Here is an 8,394-nt window from a genome sequence, read left to right as displayed (position 1 = left end):
CAAGTTGTATTTACAACAGATAAAGTGTAAAGTGTAATCATAAAGCACAGTAGTATAGAGCAGAGTCTGATACAGCAGCAGAGGAGATGATCAGATCCACTTGTTTATCATCATGAACTTTAACAGACATTCTTGGGGGAGTGTTGGGACTTAGATCTCCATTGTGATAAATATAAAGAAGGAACTCAGGTTTAGATTTTGGATATTGCCTGTACCACTGCAGATTCTGTACAGTATCACTGAAGTGTTTGTAGCTGCAGGACAGAGTAACATCATCACCTTCATCTACACCTTTATGAGGGAAAAGTGGCTTTATTGAATCTGCCATGGAGTCACATGTCATAGAGAAGAGAACATAATGTTTTTAAACTTTACATAATAAAGCCTAAACTGCAAAAGTCAAACTCATATTTTGCCTTGGACTAATTAATCACGAAATCAACACATATTTTAATAATAAGAAAAATTCAAAACTTTATGCCAGAATCAAGCCAGAATTACATACAGAAATCATGATTTCTAACAGCACACAATTAATAAACAACACATAATATATAAACTAACAAAAGGTCAATGTTAACTCACCCAGTGAAAGCCACAGACACATGAATATAACAGTGAACATGATGAATGATTTTAACTGAATGAAAGCTAAAAGCTTCTGAACTCTTTTTGTACTCTGAAATATTAACATGATAAATGTTCACGAAGCTCCACCCCCCAGCATCACATGACAGTGTCTCCAGTGTTACTGACAGATTGTTGATCTTTACTGAAACATTCTGCCTTGTTTGGGAAACTCTACTGAAACTGTTTACATAGTAAACAAAGAAATTATTCTATTATTGTATTTATTCAATTTTATACAAATATAAAATAGTAAATATTTTAGTTTTTATATTTTATAAGTAGTGTCTTGACTTGTGGCATTTATTTGTTTGTTGTGATAAAGCATGTTTATTAGACTTCATATTATTCTGCAAAGAAGTATTTATAACAGAGTCTACATCTTTGGAGGATGTGAGCAGAGTCCTAGCACCTGACCCACAATAAGATAACTCACTACAACATCTTGTGGAGAAATAAGAAAGACTTGGTTTTTAAGGTAATTGAAGGTAATTTATTTATTAATGACATTAATAAATAAACTTCTGAACTATAATTAATATTATATAATGTATATATTTAGTATTTTTTGCATTTCTTTGTATAGCCTTCCCATACAGAGTTCCATAGAGTCCCTGGACTAAATCGCTGTTCCAGTTCACTTCAAATATTTTTCCATCTGATTTTATTCAGTAGGGTTAATTAAGTGTAGTGACCAAAGAACAAAACTGGAGCTATGATTGCACTGGTGTTAATTACAATCATACAGGACTCACAAACAGAATATTGTCTATAGAGAAAAAGAGCTGCAGAGGAACAGAAACTTTTCCTCCAACAATTTTCTTCATCTATTGATCAAGAGGAGAATAAACTGTGCACCTGAGCCTTTCCTCATTAATGTTCAAGAACACGTCTGTTATAAACAATCAGCTAAAAGAACATTCTCACTCTAACTACATTTCACTGGCAATCAGAAACTGATGTATTTATTTTATAGTTATGTTTGGTTACTTAAAGATGATTGTGATTACATTAAACAGTGTATTCTGGGTGGATGAATTGTTGTCAACAGCCTTTACTATAAATACACCAATTTATTAGAATTTATTGACAACAATTTATTATTAAGCAACTTAATTAAAATACTTGTTCTTTTGGTTTGTAACTTGCAAACTAAAGGACTTAGCAATATCAGCAATAGTGAAGAAAACCAAGTGGGCATAATAACATTGTTATCCTGAGTGTTTAGTTAGTTTGTGTTTATCTTTTGAAATAAACATCATATTTATTCATATTCATGACAACTCTGCTTTACCTCACACAGCAACTCTTTCTCATCTACTAGACAATTAGCAAATCTTAGTATGCTAAAACTACAGTAAAACCAAGCCCCAGATCCATAAGCTGCAGCTGCAACCTAATGAATGGTCATTCAATCAGAGTTTATTTTTAGTACCTACTTTATCCTGGTCACACTTCCACAACTGTCTATATACATTATATATACACACCTTCATTCATTCATTCATGCTTTGTCCTGGGCAGGTGAATCTGGAGCTTCTCCCAGCAACACTAGGGATGATGCAGGAATACACCCTGGATGATACAGCAGTCTAATGCAGGACAAAATGCACAGACACATTCACACACTCATTCAGACTTAGGGGAAATTTAGTGTCAGCAGTCCACCTTAAGTTGGAACGTTTACATCACAGTACAAATAAGAAAACAGAGGACAAGCTCAAAAGGCAAGAGTCATCATCCCTCCATCAAATAATTATGTTTAAGATTATAGACATTACCCTTATGTGCAATCAAACCTTGTCACTAATTTTTTATTATTTTTTTTTTTTTATCTGTATGATCAAACTCACATCTGTTCAAATGAACATGCAGAATAAACATTTAATAAATGAATGTAGATGTAGATTTTTTTATTTATAGTTGTGTTAATCCCTCATTTTCTTTTCAGGCTATTAGCTCCAGCTGCAAATGTTTACACAAATGTTGTTTGTATCTGTGGTTAACTGATAAGTTGGTAAAGTGAGTCTCTTTCGTCTTCTGTGGTTTTAGAAACTTAATATACCATGTTGATGTTTTTGTAAAGCCTTTCAGTGACTCTGTATCACTGTGCTGCTACTCTTAGAGCACAATGATAGAGTGCAGAATCTGAGAGCTTTAGACCTCTGATAGTAAGTTCAGTAGAGTCTCTGCTTGTTTTCGACTCTAGTCGATGATCATCAGGAGTGCTCCCAGTACCTGCATTTGACCTTGCGCCTTTATACAGTAAATATTGTGGTGCGCTGTTAGGATATTGTTTGTACCAGTAAAGATAAATGTATTCACTGCTTGCCTCATATGAACATTTCAGAGTAACAGTCTCTGCTTCTTTCCTGACAATGTTTGCATCTGTTGGCTCAATTTTATCTGCAAAGCTACCTGGTGTGACAAAAATATAAAGAAACATGTCAGTGAAGTATTTTTTGTAATTCCAATATTGACTTAAGGAATCAAGAAATTACTAGATTAATACAAACATGCTTATTAATTAATGCAATTATTTAACTGATTAAATATCATTGTAATAATTAATAACTGATTGAAAATGACCTGTAACTAGAGTGAGAATCAGTGGTATGTATCTCACTATGTACAGTAAGTTGTATAGTTGATCCATTTCTGAACACAGCTCTGTGAGGATTCTGTATAAAAGTGCTGTATGTGCTGAACTTTACACGTCTCTAGAAGGACACACCCAGGAAGTGATGCAGTTGTAGTGTAGAGTCATTAATATGGCTGTGTTGTATTTTAAGATTCATCATCTATACCATACTATAAGCCTTTATCTGTTTGTGTGTTTTTTTTTAATTATTTGTACATTTATAAATAATTATGATAATTTCCTATGACAAAAATCATAGGAAACTGGATCCAATCTCTCATAAGTAAATTTGCTGTGTCTGTTCCCAAAAGGTAATTAAATTCAGTTCACTTCATTTTCATTCATATCACTTTTAACAATAGACACTGTCTCAATGCAGCTTTACAGAAATACAGAAATTCAGAATAGAAATTACAAAGTTGAAAATTAACTTTACCCCTAATGAGCAACTCTGAGGCAACAGCGGCAAGAAAAAACTCTGTGAGACGATATGAGGAAGACTCAAATGTGAACCCATCCTCATCTGGGTGATACCAGAGAGTGTGATTATGAATAAATTACCTTCTAATTGTATATTATCAAACATTAAAAGCAGAAGAGGAGATGATCAGATCCACTTGTTTAGTTTTATCATCAACTTTAGCAGACAGACGTGGTGGCATAGGGTTTTACCTTTTACCCTCCTTTCTGAAAAGATCAATGATAACTTACCTAATGAAAGCCACAGACACATGAATATAACAGTGAACATGATGAATGGTGTTAGTAAAATGACAATATTCTGAGGTCTTTCTGTACTCTATTATATTAATATTTCAGAGGTTCATGTCTCCACAAAGTGTGACATTCTCCATACCGCTCCCTGTATTCCAGAGATAGGCTCCAGGCTGGAGCTTTAATTTTCAGAGGTAATTACAGGGGGATTTGAATCTCCTTGGACCTCTGGAGAAACAAGCTTCCAAGCGAGAACCAAGCCAGCAGTGCAAGTTTCCATTAGTTTTATCCCAACCACTCTATTCCATGTAAAACCAGGGCTCGTCCGGGATTTGAACCCGGGACCTCTCGCACCCTAAGCGAGAATCATACCCCTAGACCAACGAGCCAGGTCATCCCTGGTACCTTGATGTGCGCCAATGAAGGTTCACTGTACTCTGTAACTGTATGACCTTCTTGCTCATATGGACTGGGGTCCGAGTAAAAGGAACTTGGTTACACAAAGTCAAGTTAACAATAAAGCGAGGCTCCTGTGGGATTCAAACCTTTTTGGAATCCAGACGCTAAGTGTGAACCAAGTAAGCAGCTCTTGCCATTGGGCCAAATTATGTCATTTACAGGGTTGTTACTGTAGTCTTAGATTTCGGTTCTTGGTGAACAGGAATGAAACCCAATGTGGTCTTTAGCTGTTGTAGCTCATCTACCTCAAGAATTGATTATGGAGCACTATTTCAGTAGAGCTTATTTATTTCCTGATTGTGTGATGGAAACTGTGTTTTTATTTTCCACAGTTCTTATTCTTAGTTATACATACTTTCAGGTATCCTGTAATTCTCAAAAATATATTAAAGATCCTGCAAAGACACACATGATGAACACATTAAATAGCATGCTCAGTAAAATAAACAAACAAACAAACATAAAATAAAAATAAATCAGATCAGCTGCTTGTCAAAAGAGTTGTACAATATGCACATTTTTATTCCTAGAACAGAATCAAATTCCAGCATGTGATCTGTACACTGTCATTAAGTAAATAAACCATCAAACCTGCCACTATTGTTTATGAGAACTGCACTTAATACTGCAGAGTGAGTGAACATGTGGCTTCTTCAAACACACACCTAACTTTTCTATCTGTATTTGGATTCACTTAGAATGTTTTGTGTATTCAATTCAAATAAAGTATTCATATATGGTTATATACATACATTTCTATTGGATCAATAATCAGAATGCTGATGTTATGCATAGCTTCCAGTCTTTTCTTCTTATTGTGATTCTTTAACACTTTCATGTTTGAGGTCTCTGTAGGTTTTTGGACAGTGAAGTTGACTTTCCTGTCACTGTGGGCTGCAAGGCGCAGTAGTACAGTGCAGAGTCTGATACTGAAGCAGGCGAGATCTCCAAATCCACACGCTTCAGACTCTTATGAACTTTAGCAGACAAATGAGGATGAGGAGTATCACCTGTCTGATTCCCTCCCGATTCCGTCAACAGAACGAGGAATTCTGGTGCTGCATTGGAATATTGTCCATACCACTGTAGATTGTTCATAGAAACAGTGTATTTATAATCACAGGAGAGTGTAACTGCTTGCTCCTCTTTACCATAGACAGCAGAAGATGTTGGAGTAATGCTGTCCTGTGTGCTCTCACCTGAAGAGGACATTTATTTCAGAATATTATCATTTTATATTATACAGTATACATACAGTACATGCTTACAATCTAAAACACTCACACATGGAAACATTTCTTTACTAGTTATAAAACATTTAAACATGATATATGGGGATAAATAAAATATAAGCTTACCTATGAACATGGTAAAAAACAGAAACACAGAAAACCTGTGTTTGAGAGCATGTGCACAAATACATAAGCATCTTGTATTAAGCTCAAGATTCTGCAGTAATTCAAGTGTTTCAGTCGGACTGCACTCCACACACCATGTATCTGTGCTGAAGCTTTGTTCAGGTTTAATGTTCATGGCTACTTTAACACTCCACATGGTTCTGTTGTGTCCAGGTCCAATCAGGTTCAGTTCTAGAGTATTTTCATGTCATGTACTGCCATCTGCAGGAGCTGAATTTAAATAGACATATACATTATTTACATCAAGAACCATCAATATATTTTAAAACAAAAGTATTGCTCACCACTCTGGGAATAGTTCACAGTTTCAATTCACAGATTCATTTTGGAATCATTACAGCATTTCAGCGTATCAGAACACAAGAATAACCCGTCTTTTTCTTTTTTATCTGTATTTCTGACATTAACCTAGACCAAAAACAAGTCCTCAGATTCAGCATCCTTAAAGAGACAAATTTGCTGGTGTGCTTGTGATTATTGTCCTTTAATATGACCCAGTTTCAGCACAACATAAGCTCATGGACAGACTTACATTTGTCTCAACAATATTCTAATATAAAGTGGAGATCATCAATGTCCAAATGATTAAAAGATTTCTAGAGCCTGTGGCTGCAAAACAACCGAATCCCTCACCCCTCCACCAACATGACACTTGGTATGAGGTGTTTGTTGTGATAAACTCTGTTTGACCTTCACCAAACATGAAACTATGAATAATGATTAACCATCAGTCCAAAAAAATATTGTTCCCGAATTTGTTAAGATGCTGCCATGTTTTTTTGGAGGAGGAAAGGGCTTCTTCCTCTCACCTCCTCCATGAAAGCCATATGTGGAGGCAGGACTGAGGTGGAGCACAGGTTTGTGAATGGAAGGTGGTGCAGGGAAGAGTAAGTACTGTTTCCACAGGTCAGGGTCGTAACACTTAAGACCTGGGAAATGCAACTGTGAATGGATTTTTGCTGATCCATTTAAAATTTGGCAGACATTGTACATCCATTTAACTGAAAATACAAATGTTAATACACAATTTCCATTTTCATTTCATTTTCACACAATCTTGATGAATTTCATTATGATCAATAAAAGGAAAGCAAATTTGGACTAACACTTTCCTTATTCATCCATTTTAACTTCTTGTAACTATACAATGGAATTATGGTCTGGAGTGCTCACATTTTGTTCTGGATCTTAGTTCACATTTGGTAAAGTAACATACATTTATACACACAGGTATAATAAACACATGAAAGAATAAATAAATGTATGAATGGAAAAAAATTACAGGATATATAATTATAGGATATTGTTTGTACCAATAAAGCAGAATGTTATCTCTGCTTCACTTATATGAACATTTCAGAGTAACAGTGTACTGAATAAACAAAAAGTAACCATTTGCCTTTATCATGAATTAAAGTTTAAACCTAATGTCATGTATTGGAGTTGTGTTGAAAATCAACATTTTATATATATACACATATCCTGATGTATAGAAATGATCTGACCGAGGCTGTAATAGATGCAAATGAAATACTTTATTAGAGTTAGGATAGGAGGATGATGAGAGGAGGGTTAATATTGGTTGAAATGATATTAGATGAAAGACAAACACAGATAATTCATTAACACTAAACCTGGAAATGTAACGAGAAAGCAATTATTTCTAGTGAGAATGATAAAATGCTACACAGGCTACAACTGACTGTGCAATTCTGGTCCTAAAGTCCTGGGATCGTTGTGCAGACCTGTCAAGGGGAAAAAGAAGAGAGATATTTTAAAAATGTGACAATTGAAATGTTACAAAATCAATTTATACTCATCTGTGGAGCGCTTGAGCAATGTAGGGACAAAATATGAACTGTAACAAAGTATGGAATGGGAACTTGTGCAATAAATTGTGTGTTTGTGTGTGTGTGTTGTGTTGGTGGGTACTGGGAAGGTGTAGAAGTAAGGGAAGGACATTGCCAAGAGCCTCTCCAAAGTCTTCACCATCTTCTTCTCGACATGCTGCCCGAGGAGATGCCTAACCGTGCTGGCTAAAGCTGGCGGGTCGGTGTAGAGCTCCAGGGGCTGAGAGAACAGTACCACAAAAAGGCCTGTAAGCTGATCCTATCAACAAATTACACAAACACAAATCCAGTGTAATGTCACTGTCTTAGAGATACAATGTTGACCATTTGTGTAACGTGGCATCAGAAGATATTTGAACACTTACAATAAGCACTGTGAAGTAGATCTTTGCTCCAGGCTCCCAAACGTCTACATCCCACTTGATGAGCGCAAGCAGGCACTCCGAGAGTCCTCCCTGAAGCTTTAGGAAAGGGAGACGACAAGCTCCGTTAATGTCAGGGTTTAAAATATGGGAAAACAAAATGAAATAAAATAGATCCTGTTCTCAAACTACATTCAAGCATCGCTTTTAAATCTCCCGATAAGACGCTTACTGGCTGAGGCGTTAAGCCCTCGGTGAAGTATGCGCAGAGAAGCAGCTCGTAAAACACGTCCACAAGGTTGTAGTGGTAGGCCTGCAGAGAG

The 8,394-nt window shown here is 35.8% G+C and overlaps 1 non-coding gene across 1 annotated transcript; it reads right to left on the bottom strand.

Annotated features, from left to right (window-relative positions):
* Window positions 1–4,299: 4,299 nt before the first annotated feature.
* On the bottom strand, window positions 4,300–4,371 carry trnap-agg (transfer RNA proline (anticodon AGG)). The gene has a single exon. It is a non-coding gene; the product is annotated as a tRNA-Pro (tRNA).
* Between the last annotated feature and the right edge of the window lie 4,023 nt (window positions 4,372–8,394).

This window comes from Hemibagrus wyckioides, unplaced genomic scaffold, assembly GCF_019097595.1.
Source record: "Hemibagrus wyckioides isolate EC202008001 unplaced genomic scaffold, SWU_Hwy_1.0 Contig4, whole genome shotgun sequence".
Classification (NCBI taxonomy): domain Eukaryota; kingdom Metazoa; phylum Chordata; class Actinopteri; order Siluriformes; family Bagridae; genus Hemibagrus; species Hemibagrus wyckioides.
This window is presented reverse-complemented; position numbering and strand designations above follow the sequence as displayed.